This window comes from Triturus cristatus, chromosome 5_2 (genome assembly GCF_964204655.1).
Source record: "Triturus cristatus chromosome 5_2, aTriCri1.1, whole genome shotgun sequence".
Lineage (NCBI taxonomy): Eukaryota > Metazoa > Chordata > Amphibia > Caudata > Salamandridae > Triturus > Triturus cristatus.
In genome coordinates this window covers 960,017,789-960,038,101 of record NC_140588.1, presented here as the reverse complement: position 1 = coordinate 960,038,101, position 20,313 = coordinate 960,017,789, and the positions used below count along the sequence as shown (strand labels likewise).

The following is a 20,313-nucleotide window of genomic DNA, read 5'->3' as shown; positions in this document are numbered from 1 at the left end:
GTGGTCAAGATACAGCTGATGATGATAGTATTGTTAAAGGAGTATTCCCATAATTCTGCACCGCCATCCTGTATCTACAAAGTAATGTGTGATCGCAAGTCATTAGAAACACAACCACGGAGGACAAAATCAAAAGGAAAAGGTACAATATCGCCATGACTAGACCTTATTATCTACACTGTGCACCATGGTTGATAAACAACCAAGAGGGCCATGGTAATGGGATAGTGAGGTCCCTAAGCTTTAAAGGCTACCTACATGTGACTCAGTGTGTAGGAAAACAGTGTGGAGGGAGAACAAAGAAGCCAGCCAGCAATAATGGAGCTGAAGAGTATCTGTAGTTCGAAGATAGGAATTCACCGCTGTTTTACCGAATTCCACGGCACATTGTCATTCAGCCCATATTTGTTTAAGGACAACCTGTAAATCCAACGTTGCTCTTTTTCAAAGAGTCGTTAATGAGTCAGTTCGTTCGGATTCACTTGTTCAATGATAGTCCATCTCATATCGTTGGTGGTATGGTTTAGCTGGAGAAAATGCTCTGTCAGTTTAGTTGTTGTTTTTTTACATCTGACTGTACTGCGATGTTCACAGATTCTTTGTTTAATTTTTCTACCAGTCATACCAACGTATTGCAAACCACAGGGGCAAGTTCTAAGGTATACAACGTTGGTGCTGTTGCAGTTTGTGTGTGCCCATAATGTCTAAACCTTACCAGATTCAAGGTTCAAAGACTTTGTAGCGGTGGTGAGATGGCCCACGCTGCAATCATCACAGGGATAGTGGCCCACAATGTTGGGTAAGCCCCATGCATTCAGCACTGTGGACGTCTTATCCTGTATTTTATTCCGAGGGCGGGTGGTTACTAGTAGATCTCTAAGACTCCTAGCCGTCTTAAAAGAAAATAGCGTTTTTTCCCAGTGTTTGTCACCAGTTAGAAGGATCCCCCAGTGTTTGTTTATCGAACGGGTCACTTGGTTAGAAATCGCGCTGTATGTAGTGACGCACGTTAAGGAGATCTCATTTCTTGTGGTACTTCTAGTTTCCAAAAGGACATCCCGATGTTGATTCCTTGCTCGTTTTTGACATCTATTCAATATCCTCTCAGGATAACCCCTCTCAGAAAGTTTGTAAGAGAGGTCAGTGGCCTGGATTTTATAATCACGGAGTTTGCTACAATTCCGTCTAAGTCTCAGGTACTGTCCATAGGGTAAATTTTCCCTAAGCGCTCTAGGGTGAAAACTTTCGAACCTGAGCAAGTTATTGTTCGCTGTTGGCGTATGGTAAGTACATGTTTCCAGCTTTCCGTTTTCTTTTGTGATTGTAATGTCAAGGAACATTGGGAGTATCCCTGGTTACAAAAACCCTTTCTCTCTTCATGTTTGTTCAAATATAATACCTAAAATGATTAGCATAATACCATGTCTAATTAAACTCTTCAAAGTCCCAACAATCTGCAAGGAAAGTAATTGTTGAATAGTATGATATTGATCAACTGTAAACCAAAAATTATGTTTGCTCTGTCTGTGGATTGCTGGGTATACCGCATTCTAGAGCATCCCTATATTCACTGTGTGCAATAGATGTATGTAATAAAATGATATCTAATGTGCATAGGATAGCTTGACCTATAATTTGAACCTGTTGTAGTTTATTCACAGTATGTTTAACGTGTTGAAATTCATTAGATAAGACGTAAGGGCTGTGTTGGATCATGAAAGTCCCTCACAGGTTAGTAGACATGAACCCCTGCCCAGAGTTCCCCAGCTGCGGAGAGATCTGCATCCTTGATAACCAACTTTTCGTCATGGGCGAACACAGATCATGCCTTTGTGCCATGACCTAGACATGTCTCTCAGATTGCAGTCAGGTTAGATCGGGAGGGGCACACTATGTGCTGTTGTCATAGTGGTGGAAGGCAACAATGAGTTGAGCTGAGTAGCACCAGCGCAATTGTGTTAGTGAATAATCAAGTAATAGCCGGGCCATATGACCTGTGTCATGGGAGTGGAGCCTACTGGCTCACTTTTAGGAAGTTCCACAGCTGTGTGCTCAGCTCAAACTTGGCCTACATGAGATGGATGTGGGGAGACAACGTATGCATGTTGGGGTGCACCTTGCTGATATGTGCGTAAGCCAGTGTGTGCTACAGTACATGTACATGCAGTCAGCACTCGCATGTTGAAGTGGACCACCCTGGTATGAACATAAGCCAGAGTGTGCTACAGTACATGGTGACAACGTGTGCATGTTTAAATGCATCGAGCTGATGTTGGTGTGTATGTGTGGCTGGGAAGTGGCACAGTATGTGAAGGACTTCATGTGTTTTCATGAAGCGCTAATGATGCATAAGTGCCTGGTAGTGGTACAGTGCATGAGTGCCTGTGGGTCCCATATTTGGAACCTGAGGGCGTGCTGAAGATGCGGAGTTAGAAGAGCCCCCCCAGAGAGATTTGTGGAGCTGCATTCTTGAGAGCTGGATAGGACACACACTAGAGGAAGGAAGAGCCAGGCCCTTCACTACTCGTCAAAAGGACTCTTGATTCCGAAAAATGTCACTGGTCAAAGGGGCCTGGACACATCTCAGGAAGGGGATGTGGCTGATAATAGAATCATAAGAATAGGGCTGGGACCTCTGTAACCTTTTGTTACACACATAACTGAGGCTGGCATCCAGGTGTTATCCTCTAGCTAATCCCATGGCCTGTGTTTAGGGCTATCAGCTTTGTAGGCACTCCTGCTGTGATAGACTGCCCTCTTGAGGAAGAGGAAGACAGAAGAATTGGTACTTCAAAGTGGGCAACCCTAACAACACAAACTTCAAAGAGAGAGACTAAATCACATTTGTGTCTAGAAATGGATTATAAAAAGGAGAGCTTGAGACAAATTGTCAAACTGAAGCCGGTCATCTGCATAGCGAAGCTCTGCACAAATTCTGCCTGTTGTGACCAGGAATAGGGAGCACGGGTCTGCCAGTCTCAATGCCAGGTGGGGGGACATCTCCCAGGAGAATCAAGAACACAAACCTGGAGCCTGGACCACCAGCTTCTGCCTAACCCAAGACCAGAGGGCCCTGTGAGGAGTAGGGGATCACCTGGAAGGAGCATGATCCAGTGTAGATCCTGCCATGTGCAACTCTTGTATGGTCGGTGAGGGCTGTGGTGAAGAATAAGGGTCACTGCCCTTAGTGCTGCGCTGAACAAGAGAAGGGCCATCGCCCAGTGCAGCGCAGTGACCTGAGGAGGCCACCGCCCTGTTCATGCTGCACGCAAAACCTATATGCCAGGTGGAGACCACAGTGAAGATTTAGAGTTGTCAACTTGGTGCAGTGATACATCAAGAAGAAGGCTGTGGCCCTGCCAACCACCATAGCCTGAAAGTACTGCCACCAGACTCGGAGAGAGACCTATCAAATGACTGGAGGAGCGCCTGGGCCGCCTCAACTGCAAAATCCTGCACTTCTGTTCACTGGCGGTTCGCTGAAGCGTGCCTGGGCACTCTGTATCACCACTCATGCTGAGCAGATAAGACTGAATACCAGATCACCCGGCATCAAGGAGAACTTGCTCTGACTGACGTGCTATGATGCAGGGACACTGACTTTTGCAGAGTCATAGTAAAACCTTTAAGACTTGAATTCGCTAGTGGGGTCTAGCTGGATGTCACCTCACGTAAGTGGGGAATAACCTTGGTTTTTCGACCAGGAAGTAGGACTCGAGAGTTGACCGGGGTAATGCTAGTGTGCCTGCCTTTGGAAGACTGTGCATATTATTTGTGGTGTGCCGTATAGTACTTTGTGATAGATAAATACTCAATTTTTTCATAAAGCAAGTATTGGACTGGACAATCTTTTTTTTGGATTGCTGAATGTATTTTAAGCTGTGAGCCTGTGTTCTCCCACACCTGCCTGCTCCCCAAGAAACCTTAAACTGCTCAACTCGCGCTACCATTGAGAGTTAAGTGCTGAAGGGGTACTTGACACAGTTGCTAAGAGCCCATAGTAGGTTTGTGAAAGGCTTGGGCCCCTAAACGCATGCTTACCACACGGCTCTCTGAAAGGCTCAAATTGATACTAGAAATATTTGGCACAATTCACAAACTGCATTTTATAGTACATAAAGTTATACAACAAACGTAGTCCTTACTTACTACTAATGGAAAATTCCACTTCACCTATCGGCACTCCTTAGTAGTAAATATGGGCGGGACCAGGGGGTTGGTGAGAAAACTGGGAATATCTACTACAAAACGGGAAGGGTCTAGGACAAAGTAAAAAGGAGTTTAGGAAGGAACAGACTACTTCAGCCATCCACAAAAGAGTAAGCACATTTCTACTCACAAACTACACCTCTAAAGTTAATACAACCCTAAAAGTAACAGAAAGCTGGGCTGACTCTACTTCTGGCCCCGACATGGTCCTGGCTATCCCAGCAGGATTCTCCATCTATAGATCATACAGAGTTGGTAAGCGGGAAGGTGGCCTGGTGATAATGTATCGCGATCGACTCCCAGCATCCTTCTCAATAGGACCTACTAACTCTGATTGCGAAGCACTTTTGTTTCAAATAGAATTAACAAAAAACTACTAATTTAAAGGACTATTGTTATATCATCCTGCTGGCCCTAGGCCTTCCTTTTTGCAGGTCCAAAGTCCTCTGCATGAATCAAGTCCAATTTATCCTAACTTTACAGTTCTAGGAGAGTCTAGTTTTTATTTATAAAAATATTCTGGATAAAGATACAAAACTGCTAGTCGACACCATGGCCAGCCTAGGTCTTCTCTAGCTTGTGAATGTACCTACCCATGCTGCCGGCCATACATTAGATGGCATTTTCTCTGACAATCCCTGACTGCATTTCACTGCTTCAATACCACTAATATGGTCGGACCACAGAGCAGTTGTGTTTGACATCAAGATACCTTGCTCACATCTGAGAGGTGGGACCCCTCTCCCAGTCAGTAAGGGTCGAGCATGGCACAAAATTGATTCTTCAGAACTTAACACGTTGTTGTCTAATTCCAAGCCTATGTATGTCATTGATCTTGAATCAGCCATTTCAACCCACTCTTCATGGGTAGGCTCATCTATAGACTCACTTGCACCTGAAAAAGGTTACACCAACCGTAGAATCACACCATCAGAACCTGGGTTTTCTGACAAACTCAGAGCACAGACACAGCTCTGTAGGAGACAGGAACGCAAGTCGAGAAAAATGTATGATCCGTCAGAAAGAGAAACTTATAAACAGTTGATTGCCGATTGTAAAGCACTGATCTTAGAGGAAAAAACCCAATACTTTAATAATAAAATACAAAATTCAAAAAACTCTTCTAAAGAGCTTTTCAGCACAGTAAAAGAACTTGCCTGAGAAAACTAATAACATCTGTAGCCAAGCCTTTTGTAATACTCTGGTTGAGTTCTTCCAGACTGAAGTGAGGGGTGTTTTCAATACTTTTGGCTGCAAACAAACATCTAGCCGTGGATTTTCAGGATGAGAAGAGTTTTGCCTCCAGTCCAGAAATCCTAAATACTTTCTTCCCGCTCAGTATTGAGCAGTTACTAAGCCTAGCCAAGTCCTCCAAGTTAGGGTGTCCTCTGGGCCCGTGTCCACCAAAGACTATAGATCTTGCTCCTGAGATTATAAGCACTAATCTTGTTGAAATCTTCAATGAAAGAGTTAATACAGGCTATTTTACTGCCGGATGGAAAATAGCTTCCACTCTTGAAGAAACCTAGCCTCAATCGACAAGATCCTAGCAGTTATAGACCAATCTCCTGTCTGCCTTTTCCAGCTAAAGTTATTGAAAAGGCACTAAATTTTGAACCAACCTCATTCATAGACGCTAATAATCTTTTGGACTCCGCACAATTTGGATTCAGAGGTGCTCATAGAACCGAATTGGCATTAATTGTCACCTAAGAAGAACGAAGGACCACACTTGACAAGGGATGCATGGCAGCTCTTACCTGTTGGCTCTCTCAGCGGCATCTGATGTGGTCAATCATGACCTATTGATTGTCCGTCTATTCAAACTAGGCAAACTAGGGGATCTGCTCCTTCTAACCTGACATTTTTTAAATCTTTTATTACATTTCTTTATTCATTTTGCAAAAGAAAAGAGCATATGCAGACACAAACAAAATACCTTATTCCAATACAGCTCAAAAAGAAAAAAAAGATAAAGAAACCGTAGCGTACATACTTGTCAGCTCAGTGGTGCATCAGATATCAGCATACATAATACATATCTATACAATATATTGCCAGTGAGATAATGAATCAACTGAACAGGAATTTATCCAACCCTTGCAATGCAAACTCTCCATCAAGGTAGACCAACATCCAATGGAGCTAATATAGAAACTAAGCATTCCAGGCTGGGTTTATCCCACTCTCTTCATATCTGGAATCATTTAGAAGCCCTGTATACTCCACACTCTGCGCGAATACAGAACCCGTCATGCACCATTTCCTATCCAAGGGGCATCCAGATTCAGATAAGAGCTAGCATTTACCAGCTAAATAATTCTGTTATAAGCGCCAGAATTTTCTGGGCCTACTCTGTGGTGGGAGCAGTTCACTATATATCTCCGTTTGTGTGTTGCAGAACAGCATATCTCTAGACCATTGTGTGACAGTGGGAAGACGGCTGCGGGTCCAATGCACAGCAACCCCACGCTTAGCAATCAAGAAGCTTATATCTACCAATCTACGGATATCATTCCGAACTTGTTTAGAGTAACCCAGAAGAGCTAACATAGGGTCAGGTGTCAAGTGTTCCCCTATGATATCACTCAAATGTTGAAAAATAAGTGTCCAGTATTTAGCAATATCCGTGCACAACCAGGCCAAATGTATGAAGTCTGCATAGTCCGCATTACATCTCTCACATCTAGAAGTGTCTCTGAGGCCATATCGATGTAGACGAACCGGGGTATAATATACCCTGCTCAGGAACTTAAAGTGAATAAGTCTGTGACGACCATTCAGCGATACCTTCCTCGTAGCATCACAGCAAATGCTCCATATATCGTTATCTAATGTAACTTCTAGGTTGGATTGCTACTCCAGTCTGGCCTTAATGTAAAAGTTCTTGCGATTGTCTTGTGTCATACAATAAATCTTGGAAACGAGATGGCTTGGTGACTCTGCTTTTAGTAACAAGGAAAAGGGATCCACTTCTGGAGGTTCTAACATTTCTTCCCCAAGCATGTCCCAAAGCGCATGCCTCACTCTGTAAAAATTGAACATCACAAGTGGAGTTATAGCCTGTGGACCTACCACTACTTCCTCCCAATCATGTCCACTGCCATCGTCAAATACCTCTCCTATTGTTGAAATACCCAACTCCGCTAAGGCACGTGGCACTACCGTTTTGCCAAGAAATGGCAGCCACTTGCATAGTTTTATCGGAGCGAGCGGGGAGTACAAAATTGAGGCAGCCTGTCTCTTTATTAAGTTCTGCCACGCATTGGAAGTGGCATTAATAGAGTCTAAGATACCTGTGCATCGAGATGGAGCCTGATACAATACGTCAACCAGGGGGGAGGGTGCAGCTGCGACCCTTTCAACCAACCTAGGCCCACAAAACGTCCCTCCCAACACACAACCATTCCCCAAGTTCCCCCCTCCTCCCAAATTCATTCCAACAGCGGCAAGGTAAACTGCATGCTTATAAACTGCAGATCCGCAGCCAAGCATGCAATAGAGCTGGCTGATGCCATACTGAGTAACAACACTGACGTAGCGTTCCTCACCGAAACCTGGCTCAATGAAACATCATACCCGCTCCTTGACCTCCTAGTCCCCCCTGGCTTCTCCATCATTAAAAAAGACAGAATAGACAAACGCGGCGGCGGCATTGCCATCATCCATAAGAACAACATCAATATAGCTGAAATCAAAACCCACTCCTTCTCAACCTTCGAATACCTCAACACCAACATAACACGCCAAAACAACAAAGTAACAAAGTGCCATCTCATCTACCACCCCCAAGGAAATTCTCCTGCTTTCAGTGAACAAATCTCGGACCTACTAACACAGTGCTCCCTAGCAAACTCCGACAACATCATCCCGAGTGACTTTAATCTCCCTTGGAATAATGAAAAGGACACTGTTATACAGTCCCTAAATGAACGCCTTCTCACAAAAGAGCTTACCCAACACTGCAAGGGTCAAACCCACAACAAGGGCTCTACCTTAGATGCAATCATAGCCAAAAGCGAAACTATAACCATAAATAACATTCTCCCAATCGACTGGTCAGACCGCCACATCATTATATTCAGCATCAATGAAACAGCAGCTCCACCAATCAAAACACAAATTACTCACCAAAGGTCCAGAAACTTCAAAGACATCCCCCTCCCTGACCTTCAAGAAACCATAACATCACTGCTCCCAACCTGTACTGACAACCTCAACACGGTTGAGCTCACTACACTTTACAACAGGACAATGACAACTGCTCTTGACCAACTAGCCCCCCTAAAGCCTAAAAGAGTCAGAGACATCCCCTCCCGAGCCTGTTTCAATAATGACCTCAACTCTGAACGAAGAAAATTAAGAGCCGCTGGGAGACTCTGGAGAGGGAACCCATCCACAATCAACCTCTCCCAACTCAGGAAAGAACGCAGTAACCACAAACAACACATAATCAAGGAGAAAGCCTCCTTCTTCCGGAACGCACTAGACAAAGCCAAAAACTTTTCAACATCATCCAGAAACAGACCTCCAAGCCCACCAAAGCTAACCCACCTGCCTCCAAACTTCAGTGTGACAACTTGGCCAAATTCTTCAATGACAAAATCTCCAATATCGAGCTCTCCCTAGACCACCACCCTCAATCCCAAAACGGCAAATCCTCACCCCTAATGAAACCTCACCCATCCCCAGCTCACAACATGCTCCCGGAAGCCGAGACCGCTCCTCTGTTGATCCCCAAAGTCACCCCTCACCCTAGTCCCCCATCCTCCCCCAAGCGGTGGAAAGACTTCAGTCCTCTCTCCGAAGAGGACATTTCCAATGTGATTGCCAACTCCAAACCCTCCAACCACTACGCAGACCCTCTACCGGCCTCCTTAGCTAAGAACCGCACCCTTACCCTAATCCCACTGTGAACAAAGATTATCAACAGCTCTCTAATCAACGGACTGATGCCCGACTGCCTCAAACAAGGCCAAGTCACCCCCCCTTTTAAAAAAAACAGATGCTGACCCAAATGACCTCAAAAACTTTAGGCCCATCACCAACCTTCCTTTTCTAGCCAAAATCCTGGAGAAATGTGTTCTCTCCCAACTGAACCAACACCTGGAATCTAACAACCTACTTCACTCACACCAACCCGGGTTCAGGAAGGGATGCAGCACAGAAACCGCTATACTGAGCATTACGGACGACATTCACAACTCCCTTGACTCCAACAGATGCTGCCTACTTGTCCTCCTCGACCTATCAGCTGCTTTTGACACAGTTGATCACAACCTACTCTTAGACGCCCTACAAAAACGTGTCGGAGTAGATGGCAATGTCCTAAATTGGATCTCCTCATTTCTACATAACCGCTCCCAACTCATAAAAATCAAAAACTCAATGTCCGACACCTCCCCCTCAACTCGAGGTGTCCCTCAAGGCTCAGTCCTCTCCCCCACACTCTTCAACATTTACATGGAACCGCTCACTACCATTCTAAAACAAGAAAGCTTCGCTTACCACCTCTATGCTGAGGACACCCAGCTGTACCTCGAGATCTCCTCCCTCAATGACATCCTCCGCCTCAACTCCACTCTTTCAAAAGTAGAAAATTGGCTAACTCTCAACCACTTCAAACCCAACCAAGAAAAAACCGAAGTCCTTGTCTTCTCCAATCACGGACAACCCCCTCAGATCCAAGAATGGATAAACAACATTGACTCCCTAAACTGCAAACTCACTCCAGCAAACTCAGTCAAATCACTAGGGATCTCTCTAGACCCACGCCTCAACATGAGCTCCCACATCAAATCCACAGCAAAAGGCGCCCTCTACAACCTAAAACTCTTCAACAAACTCAAACCTTTCATACCCCCCAATGACTTAAAAAGTGCAACCCAATCTCTAGTTCTGTCCAGACTTGACTATGGTAATGCCACACTAACCGGGACAGCTAAAACACACACAGCCCCCATGAGAGCCACCCTAAACGCAGCAGCAAGAATGGTCTCATGTACCAAGAAATACGACCACATCACCCCTGCATTACAGGCCCTAAAATGGCTACCCATCGAAGCACGCTGCGCCTTCAAAACTGCCTGTCTCACCCATAAAGCCTTGCACACAGGAAAACCGGACTACCTCGCTGCCAAACTCACAAATGCTGGGCAATCAAGTAACCTAAGAAGCTCCAACTCGCTCCTCTTAATCCCACCAAAAAGACATAAACAAAAAGCCCTCTCTCGCTCTTTCTCTGGGAATGCCCCAAAATCTGGAACTCTCTCCCTACCCACATCAGGACTAATCCCTCCTTCACGATCTTCAAGAGACAACTAATAGAATTTCTTCTAAACCATCATCTCTATGCATCTGGCCAATGACCTTGACCTTTTTGGCCCCCAAAATCTTAGATGATATTCACTGTACTCTAATGCTTATGTTTTCTATTCATGTATGTTGTAAAGCGCTCTGATACCCCCGGGTCTTGTAAGCGCTATATAAAACTCCAAAAATAAATAAATAAAATAAATATTCAAATGTGGAGGGGGGGATTGTGGATGCAACAATAAAAGGATAGGAACACTGCGCCACTCTGTAGTAGAGTTCCAGATCTGGTGCACCGAGTCCACCATCGAGTAAGATAATGTCAGGATTTTCCAGGCGACCCGGGGTTGCTTGCCAGCCCAGGCCAAACATATCCATAAGGATCTTACGCATTTCAAGAAATGGGTTGGTAAAACCATAGGAATATTCAAAAACAGAAACAAAAATCTGGGGAGCACTACCATCTTCATTAAGGAGATGCGCCCCCAGCGCGATAATGGCAATCGCACCCATCTAGTAATATCTTCATCCAAGTTAGCAATTGCTTTACCAAAATTTTCTCTGAATACTATTTCAGAATTAGAATGCACTTGGATGCTTAAATATCGCACAGCTTCAGCCGACCAGGACAATGGGAAGTCTAGGTGTATCGGCTTCATGGCCGATGTAAGGGGAAAAATGATGGATTTAGCCCAGTTGATTTTGAGGCCTGAGTATTCTCCATACCGGATTACTTACCGCAACACTGGGGACAGATTAACCTTGGAATCTCATATATATAATAAGGTATCATCGGCGTAAGTTGAAATTATTAAATTGTAACCGGGAAAACGATTACCCCGATGGCTATGGTACTCCCTAAGTGCGCAGGCAAGAGGCTCCGCAATAATGGCATAAAGTAGGGGTGATAACGGGCATCCTTGCCGAGTACCTCTAGAGATTTTTATAGGAGAGGTCACCAGGTCTCCTACCCGAACCCTGGCCGTAGGGGAGCTATATGGAACCCGCATCAGCTGCAGAAAAAGGTCAACAATTCCCATGCGCCTCAGCACAGTCGCCATGAAGGGCCATTCAATAGAATCAAATGCTTTCTCGGCGTCAAGAAAGATGGCGGCAGCTTTAATGTCTGGATTCGTGTGCTTAATAGCGCTGAAAACTAGTGCGTCCAGGGACAAACCCTGCTTGCTCTGGTCCTATTAGCTGCGACACTAGGGGTGCTAAGCAGTTGGCCAATACTTTGGCAAACAATTTAGTGTCCACATTTAATAATGACAATGGCCGGTATGATGCGCAATCATCCGGGCTTTTCCCTGGTTTTAGAAGGGTAACAATTAGGGCCTCTCGCATAGACTGGGGCATCTCCCCACTCTCCCCTATCTCCTCAAATAAAGTAATTAAGTGAGGTACCAGGAGTTCCTTAAACTCTTTGTAGAAAGAGACCGTTAATCCATCTTGCCCCGGGGCTCCTCCAGATCTCATGGAACTCAAGCGATCTGAAACTTCCAAGATTACAAGGTTCACACTCTCTGTGCTCATCTGCTAGCCATGGGAGTTTGATATATTCCAGGTATTCCAGTATCGCTGCTTCATCTGCCACCCCTATAGTGCAATACAGATCTGCATAATATTCCTTGAATCTCTCCGCTATGCATTGAGGTTCTCGTAAAACCTCTCCAGTGGAAAAGCGCAATTCCGTAATATGAGCTGCCTCTCTTCTACCTTTCAGTATGGCTGTCAGGGTAGCTCCCGGGCGCTCACCCTCTCCATATGTTTTCACCACGGCATATTTCCCCAGAAATTGAACTTCCCTATCTTCAGTCTCATGGTATTCCTCCAAGGTTTTTTTTAGCTCTTCTGGAAACTGTTCATTCCCATCTTCCCGTGCCTCCCTCTCCAGCGTGGCTAACTTATTTTCCAGTGATTCCAGTGTTCCTTTGATGGAACGTAGAACAGCTGAATGTTTGGCTTTCGTTATCCCTCTTATATACACTTTAAACGTTTCCCACACCGTGGCAAAATGGGGGACAGAGCCTATATTTGTAGTAAAGAAGGTTTCAATCGCTTCTGATATTTCGAATTTAAATATTGAGTTGAGAAGAGCGTAGGGAGGAAACCTCCAAGTGAACGGGGCAGGTCATTTTGACGGACTAGTGAAGTCAAGGTGGATGGGGGAGTGATCGGAAAATGAGCGGGGGTGTACCTCACAATTACGAATCAATGTACTCAAGGATCTAGAAGTGAACCAGTAATCTATTCTGGTATGCAAGTCATGTGGGGCTGAGTAATGTGTAAACCCCTCCCTCCCACTACGCCTCATACGCCAAACATCAACTAGGTCTAACTCAATAATGATGTCATCTATCGCCCTTGCCACCAGGGATTTACGGCGGCTCAGGCCCCCTGAGCGATCTAGCTCTGGATTTAAGACACAGTTGAAGTCTCCTCCCATACCTGAGGCACTGAAGCCAGACTGCGCATATGTTCCAGTAAAGCTCGATAGAACTGCGGGTTGTCAAAATTTGGGCCATAGACATTGACTATAACGAAGTCCAGCCCCTTTCCCCTGCATCTGGAAATGGCATACCTGCCCTCTTTATCTGTCTCAATCGCCTCCAATGAGATATTAGAGCGTGGATTGACCCAGGTTAGTACACCCCGGGCATTAGTGGAAAACCCTGCAGCATGAAATTTACCCCGCAGATTTTTGCATGTAATCATCGGGCTGTCTGCAGGCAAGTGGGACTTTTGTAGAAGAGCCACATCTACATTATGTCTAGTGAGGTAAGCAATAACCTTTCTGGTTTTCCTGAAATCATTCAGGCCTCGAATATTCCATGTTAACATGTGCAACCTATCCATCATAGGTTAATCTAGGGGACACTTTCTCTGTGGTAGATTCCCTGTGCTTTCCCCAGGGTATCTTCCAAATTCGGGGTAGTTGTACTAGAATCACTGTATATGTCATGTACACTACAATAACATTTACATCATGCAAATCAAAAACAATAATAAATAAGAAAAACCAGCAAAACCCAACTATCAATGCCCCCCCTCCACCCACACCATGTAGACCCCAACTTAGCACAGTCGAATATCCCCCCCCTCCGCCACCCTATCCCACAAAAATAAGACCAATAAGAACTTTGAGTGAGTAACACGCAGGGGCAGATGTTACCTCCGCTCCAGTAAGAGCAGTTTTACTGCATTGCCATCCAAATGGATCTAGTGCATCCATACCCACATAGAAACTATAGTCATTGTGTGGTAGCAGGTCTAACAGCCTAATAATTAATTTAAACCAGTAATACATCTCACCCTCCCACTGGAGCAACACAACTGAGACTATACTTGTGATACGTAGAAGCATGGTAATCCTAAAGGAATGACAAGACCCGCAGGATACAGTCCATACGAAACCTACTGCAAATGTTAGGGTGAGTTTAAAGGCAGATCAGGGTAGTTTAGTCCAACAAATAGCAAGTGAGTCCATCACGTATATGCTTCATCAATCTTGTTCATCCATTCCGCCACCAGCAGCCTCGTCCAGTCTGTCTGATTCTCTATTCTTCGCTTCGGCCTTGGAGTATTCCTTTAAAGCTTTTTGCAACGTCTTTGGGTCCATGGAGATTCTGGACTTGCCATTCATAGTTACATTGAGCCGGGCAGGGTATAACATGACATAATCCAGGTTTTTTTCACGCAAGCGTCTCTTCTAGGGTGCGAACTGTCACCTGGCCTCCTGCACCCGCATGGTAACATATGTGAACAATGATAATTTGGAGCCCTCATATTGCAAGTCTTTCTGTTCTCTGGCCTGCTTCAGGGAAGCGTCCCTGTCCCTGTAATTTAACAGTTTTGCTATCACCGGGTGCGGCGGGGCACCAGGGGGTGGTCTGGGCACGTTCCACCACAAAGATGTCCGAAAAAATTTCACGGCCAAGGAGAGTGACCAAAATATTTTCAATGAAGTCTCCATGTTCCCAATCGTACTGGACTCCGGCAGGACAGTGATGCGTAGATTACTTCTCCTGGATCGCCCTTCCAAATCTTCAACTTTATCCTGGAGCGCCGCAATCATTTTCGCAATTTGCTTTTGAGTAGTGTCCACCTCGGTCTGTGCTTCTTCAACCTACGACACCCTCCGTTCTGTCATGTCGAGGCTTTCAGAATGTTTGTCAATACATTCTGACATTCTGTTCATACAATACGCGAGCGTATCGATTTTTCCATCTATAGTCACCAAACTTTTCTCCATTGCAGCTAGTATCTGTTTGATGTCCCCCTCTTCTTCTGGCGCATCTGATTGCTCATCTGAAGTTCGAGCGTCTCCATAGTCTCTAGCCCTCGATTTCCGTTGTTCAAATTGTAATTTGGATTGCATCTTTTCGACTTTACCCATATTGGAGTCCGGTGGGAGGCAAGGATCCGCCAGATCTCTCTATCCTGTCCGTGCCATGATTACTCGCAGTGTCAAATGTCTTGCCAAGCGCACACAGAAGTAAGCTGTGTCACAAGCTTAAATAAGTTTTGTGATTTAGTGGGTGCCGGTATTTCCAAGAGACGGTATCACCTTTGGCGCAAGGGCTGGGGGGCCCCCGACATATGAGGCAATGAACAAGATGGCTATACCACGTAATTGAAAAGACAAGATTGCGCTGCGGCTAGGCATAATGGTGCCTAGATATAGCTGCTTCTGGTACCTCTGGCTCTCACTGGTCTCAACCCCGTCTCTCCACTCAGCTCAATGGGGGCAAGACACTGCACTGGTAATATCCCTGGATCTGGCGATATGGAATAACTACATGAATCCTTCAGCAGTCCTCACTTCCAAGCAGCGGCAGCATTAGTCATCTGCTCAGCAGGGCACTCGAGAGGCAGGAGTCCACCACTGTAGGGCAAAGGGAGGGCCCCCCACTTGTATCGATGGGGATGTAAGCCAGGCTGCACGTGTGTCCTCTTCCCTGGCCCCCTTATCTCACAGGTAAACTCCGATGCAGCTTGGAGTTATCGGCAGGCTTCCACCATCAATTCTTGTCAATGGCACAAAGGGCATTGTGTGCAGCGTCACACGTTGCAGAGTCGTGAGAGGAGCTCCGGTGCAGCAGTTAGGGCCCAGGCAGACCGCTCACTTGCACTCGGTCACCGCGTCAGGGCCGACTCTGCAATAATTACTGTCGTGGCAGCGCCAGCCCGTCTGGGCAGGGCAAGACGCGTGCAGCAACCTAGCAGCTTGTAGGCAGGCTGTCCACTTCAAATACTGCATACTGGGGAGTGGGTCGCCGGCATAGGTCGCAAACGCCTTCACCTGCAATATGTAAATAGGCGGCTTGGAGCACCGCTGATGAAAGCGCTTTGGACCTGCGGCCCACTCACGCTCGTCGCTGTGTCGTGCAAAGGAACTCCGACGCTGCAGATAGGGCTCAGGTCGTCGCACGCACTCACCCATCACTCCCAGCAGGGGCGCTCCCGCACCAGACTCTTATGTGACTGCTGCAGCCCAGCCAGGCAGGGCTAGGCACGTCTAATGTCCGAGCCGCCCGAGGTTCAGGCCAGCCACGCCAAATACTTCACGTCGAGGCGTAGGCCGGTGGCACAGGTCACAAACACTCTCTTCGGCGATATTTTACGTAGGTGGCTGAAATCACAGCAAATGAAAGCGCTTTAAATGAGCAACACAATCCACCCGAGTAAGGGTGAAATTACATCGCGGATGGAGGATAAATGTAGGATTTTTGTGGATGGCGTGCGGAGCACTCTCAGAAGCGGCCATCTTGAGCTTTGGCAAGCACCACCCCCTCTTCTCACCTGAAATCTTTCCTTTCTGAGAAGGAACAATTAGTTGCCATTTGTGAATTTGCTTCAGATGCATTCCAACTCCCACGTGGCGCGCCCCAGTGTTCTTCCCTGAGCCTTACTCTTTTTAATCTGTGTATCACCCCATTGGCCAGGCTCATTAAATACTTTGGTTGCTCAGTCTTCTCCTATGCTGACAATACACAAATTGTGGTCCCAGTATCCAGATGACACATCGATCAGATTTAACAGCTAAATTCTGAGTAAATTAGGTTCTTTTACTGGGAAATGATATCTCCTTCTGGACACCCAACTGCTGGCCACAAAAACTGGGTCCACTGCCAAATTCAGTGAAGAAAGTCAGAAATATAGGGCTATTATTTGACAACAAGTTGGCATTTGGAGATCAGCTTAATGGCTTTACTTCCTCAGTTTTCTTCACTCTCAAGATCATCAGGAAAGTTTGTCTTGACTTTTTATCCCCAGGGATGTTCAGAAAACTGTAGTGACTGCATTTGCCATATCCAAACTGGATTACTGCAATGCTCTTTTTCTGAATGCACAACACACATTCCTCCACAAACTACAGATACTGCTGAATGCATCAGCTTTTCGCCTACTGGGGATTCCTGAACACCAATCTGCATCCCAGGCTTCAGTCAAGCTTCACTGGCTGCCCATAAAGAAGCTGACAGAATTCAAAGCACTTTGCGCTGCCTTTGAGGCTTTACACAACTCTGGCCCTGATTATCTGAGACATAAATGTGTTCGGTACACTTCTTCCAGAATGCTTCACTCCACAACAGTGAAATTCCCAAGTTGTTCCCAAGTTCCCTTGGGAGGGAGAACCTTCATAAAAGCCACTGCTAAACAGTGGGACTCGGTTTCTCAGGAGCTGAAGGAGAACCCCGATCTCCTCTCCTTCAGGAAATTCTTAAAATCTTGGCGCTTTATTTAATCGCCTATCAGTCTGAATGTCTTTACCTTCAGACAGAAGCAACACCAATACGCCTCCGGGCAATTGAGCACTTTACAAATTTAAAATCAAATCTAATCAAAAAGTACCATAATATTTGTAAGTGTATTCCAGCCCAGCCTTGGAGTAAGTGAAGCTCCACACATAGCCACTCACAAATCCTGCAACACACTTGCATGGAAAATAATAGAGACAGGAACTTAAACTAACATTCTACAGCAAATAATGTTAGATACATAAAATGAATTCAACTTTAGGATATATACATATATTGTGTTTAATGCAAAAAATTATATATAATTAATAGCACATTATTTTATTATTTTAAAATGCCGTACACATAATTTAAAAAATTTAATAAAATTAAACTTACAAACATTTGTTTAAAATTAAAAATAGTTTAAATTAATTCAGTAGGTGACTTTTAACAAAATATAATACACATTAAATTAAAAGAGCAATGTTACTGTGAGTGATTTTTGTATTGATTATTTTTTTAAATATTTATAAATTAATTTATAAATGAAATACATATATTTAAATTAATTTGCATTTAATTTCATGAACTAATGTTCTGTAACTTTTTTTAATTAGTTCTATGTAAATAATAAACTATTTACAGTATTTTACATTTATATTTTATATTAAAATATATTAAATATTGTTTTAAGAATAATACACTTTAAAAATGTTCTCTATACTTACCCATAGAGAGCTCTTCCACGCAGTGGTGTAGATCTCCATTATAGTGGCGGAGATCTCCACCAACATGTGAAAAGTTACTTTTAGTAACTTTACACTTGTAAAGTTGACCCTACCACCTGTTTCAGGAAGTTTAGACATACAAGTCTACACTTTGCAGTACATTTGCACTCAGAAATGATGAATAGCAAAAGTAGTAACTGTACTACAAAGAGTAAAAATACAATATCACTTGAAGATTTGCTCATATGTAAATTTATCTTTGTGAATAGTCTACTTCGAGGATTCTCCACACGTGTACTTTAAAGAGCATGTGCATGACATGCGTCTGAGGATGTTTATTCATCTAGGATATTTTTTGTGCTATCTGTACAACTTTCAATATGTTTTGAAGAACATTTTGAAGTATATTCTTCAAGATATATCTTGAAGTTCTAATTGGTAGGATCACAGTAATATTCCAGTATGCGAGCTGCTGTTCTACTTTATCTGCATTACAATTCCTTTTCCAACACATATGTTTATTTCAATATGTTCATAGATTCATTCTACTAATGAAATATGCTGAAATACATTGAGATTTATTGAATTGTGTAGTTTCATGCTTGACTTACCAGTTGAAATTATGATGAAAAGGTGATGCTATTTTGGCTCTACCTATGAGTGTAGTGCCCTCCACCACGTGAAGCACTACATTACCTTTTATTGATTTGTGGGTGTACACCAACTTTTAGATGTGGATCAAACAGGAAAGTCCATAAACCAACCCCTGCTACCACACCCCCTCGCCGCCATTGTGAGACAGCATGGGCTCAGGATTGTATCCTATGCTGACGACACCCAGCTCATCCTCTCACTCACGAAGAATCCCTAAGACACCAGACTCCGCTTCCAGGAAGGAATGAAGAAAGTGGCAGCCTGGATGAAAGACAGCTGTTTGAAGCTCAACTCAGAGAAGACCGAGGTCCTCATCCTCGGACCCTGCACCTCCACCTGGGACAAGACCTGGTGTCCCTCAGCCCTCGGGAATCCACCCACTCCTACAGACTATGCACGAAACCTCGGCATCATCCTCGACTCCTCCTTCTCCGTGAACCACCAGATCAACGCCGGTGCTTCCACCTGCTCCAACTGCATGTCCATCCTCCGCAAGACCTTCAAATGGATCCCCCCGACTGCAGAAAGACCGTCACCCACACGCTCTTAACCAGCAGACTGAACTACGGCAACGCCCTGTACGCCGGAATCAACAGAGCCCTACTACACAATCTCCAACGCAGCTGCCAGACTCGTCTTCGGAATACCTCGTCATGAACACATGGCCCGACACCTACGAGACCTCCACTGGCTCCCCGTCGAGAAGAGGGTCACCTTCAAACTCCTCACCCATGACTACCAATCCATCAATATCGGACCCAAATACCTCAACGAGAGAGTATCCTTCCACATACCCAAGAAGAACCTCCGCTCCACCGACCTCGCCCTGGCAGAGGTGCCCCGCATCCGCAGAAACAGAACAGGCCGGAGATCGCAGCCAAGACCTGGAACAAGCTCCCCGTGAACATCAGATGCTCCCCAATCCTGCATATGTTCAGGAAGGACCTCAAGACCTGGCTCTTCGACTGATCCGGAGCTGAACCCCCCTAGCGCCTTGAGACCCTAGCGGGTGGGAAGTGCGCTTTATAAACCCCTGATTGATTGATTGATTGAAACTAACAAATACTAAAACTTCACTATGCTGGCAGAGTTTCTGCGTTTGAAGATGCTCTTTGCATAGATTGACACTCATTTGACACCCTTGGCATGCTTATTACGGTATGAAGGCACACGAAATCCAGATTAAAACCCATCCACTTCCCACCACAAGCCCTTAATTTTGCAATAGGGAATACATGTGATTGCAGGTAAAAAGTGATCATGCTGGGGCCAGTTCACAAAGACATTCATGAGTCTGTTAAGTAGAACGTCTGTAATATTTTTTACATACTTTTTAATGCCTATATTTAATGACTTCAAAACACGTCAAATGTGAATATTCAAGGATATCCATGTACAGACAAATAGAAAGGAGGATGCCTTCATTTCACATTTACTAAAAGAGTGTGGAACATTTTGAGGCCAATTCACAAAGGCATGTAGTTCTACTTTACATGCCTGTAAATACATTTGAGAATTGGACCCTCTATTTCTACATTGGACCATAGAATATGTTGGTACACACACCTGGGGTGGGCAGGTTCTTTGTTTTCACCCCTCTCCCAGCTTTGGTTATTTGGCTACTAGCCCCTGCTACACCTTCACACAAACCTGCCACTATTTAT

The 20,313-nt window shown here is 44.9% G+C and overlaps 1 protein-coding gene across 2 annotated transcripts in view; it reads left to right on the top strand.

Annotated features, from left to right (window-relative positions):
• Positions 1 to 20,313, top strand: part of LOC146829470 (synaptotagmin-like protein 2) — a 704,022-nt gene that overhangs the window by 518,687 nt on the left and 165,022 nt on the right. The gene's annotated exons all lie outside the window — the stretch shown is intronic.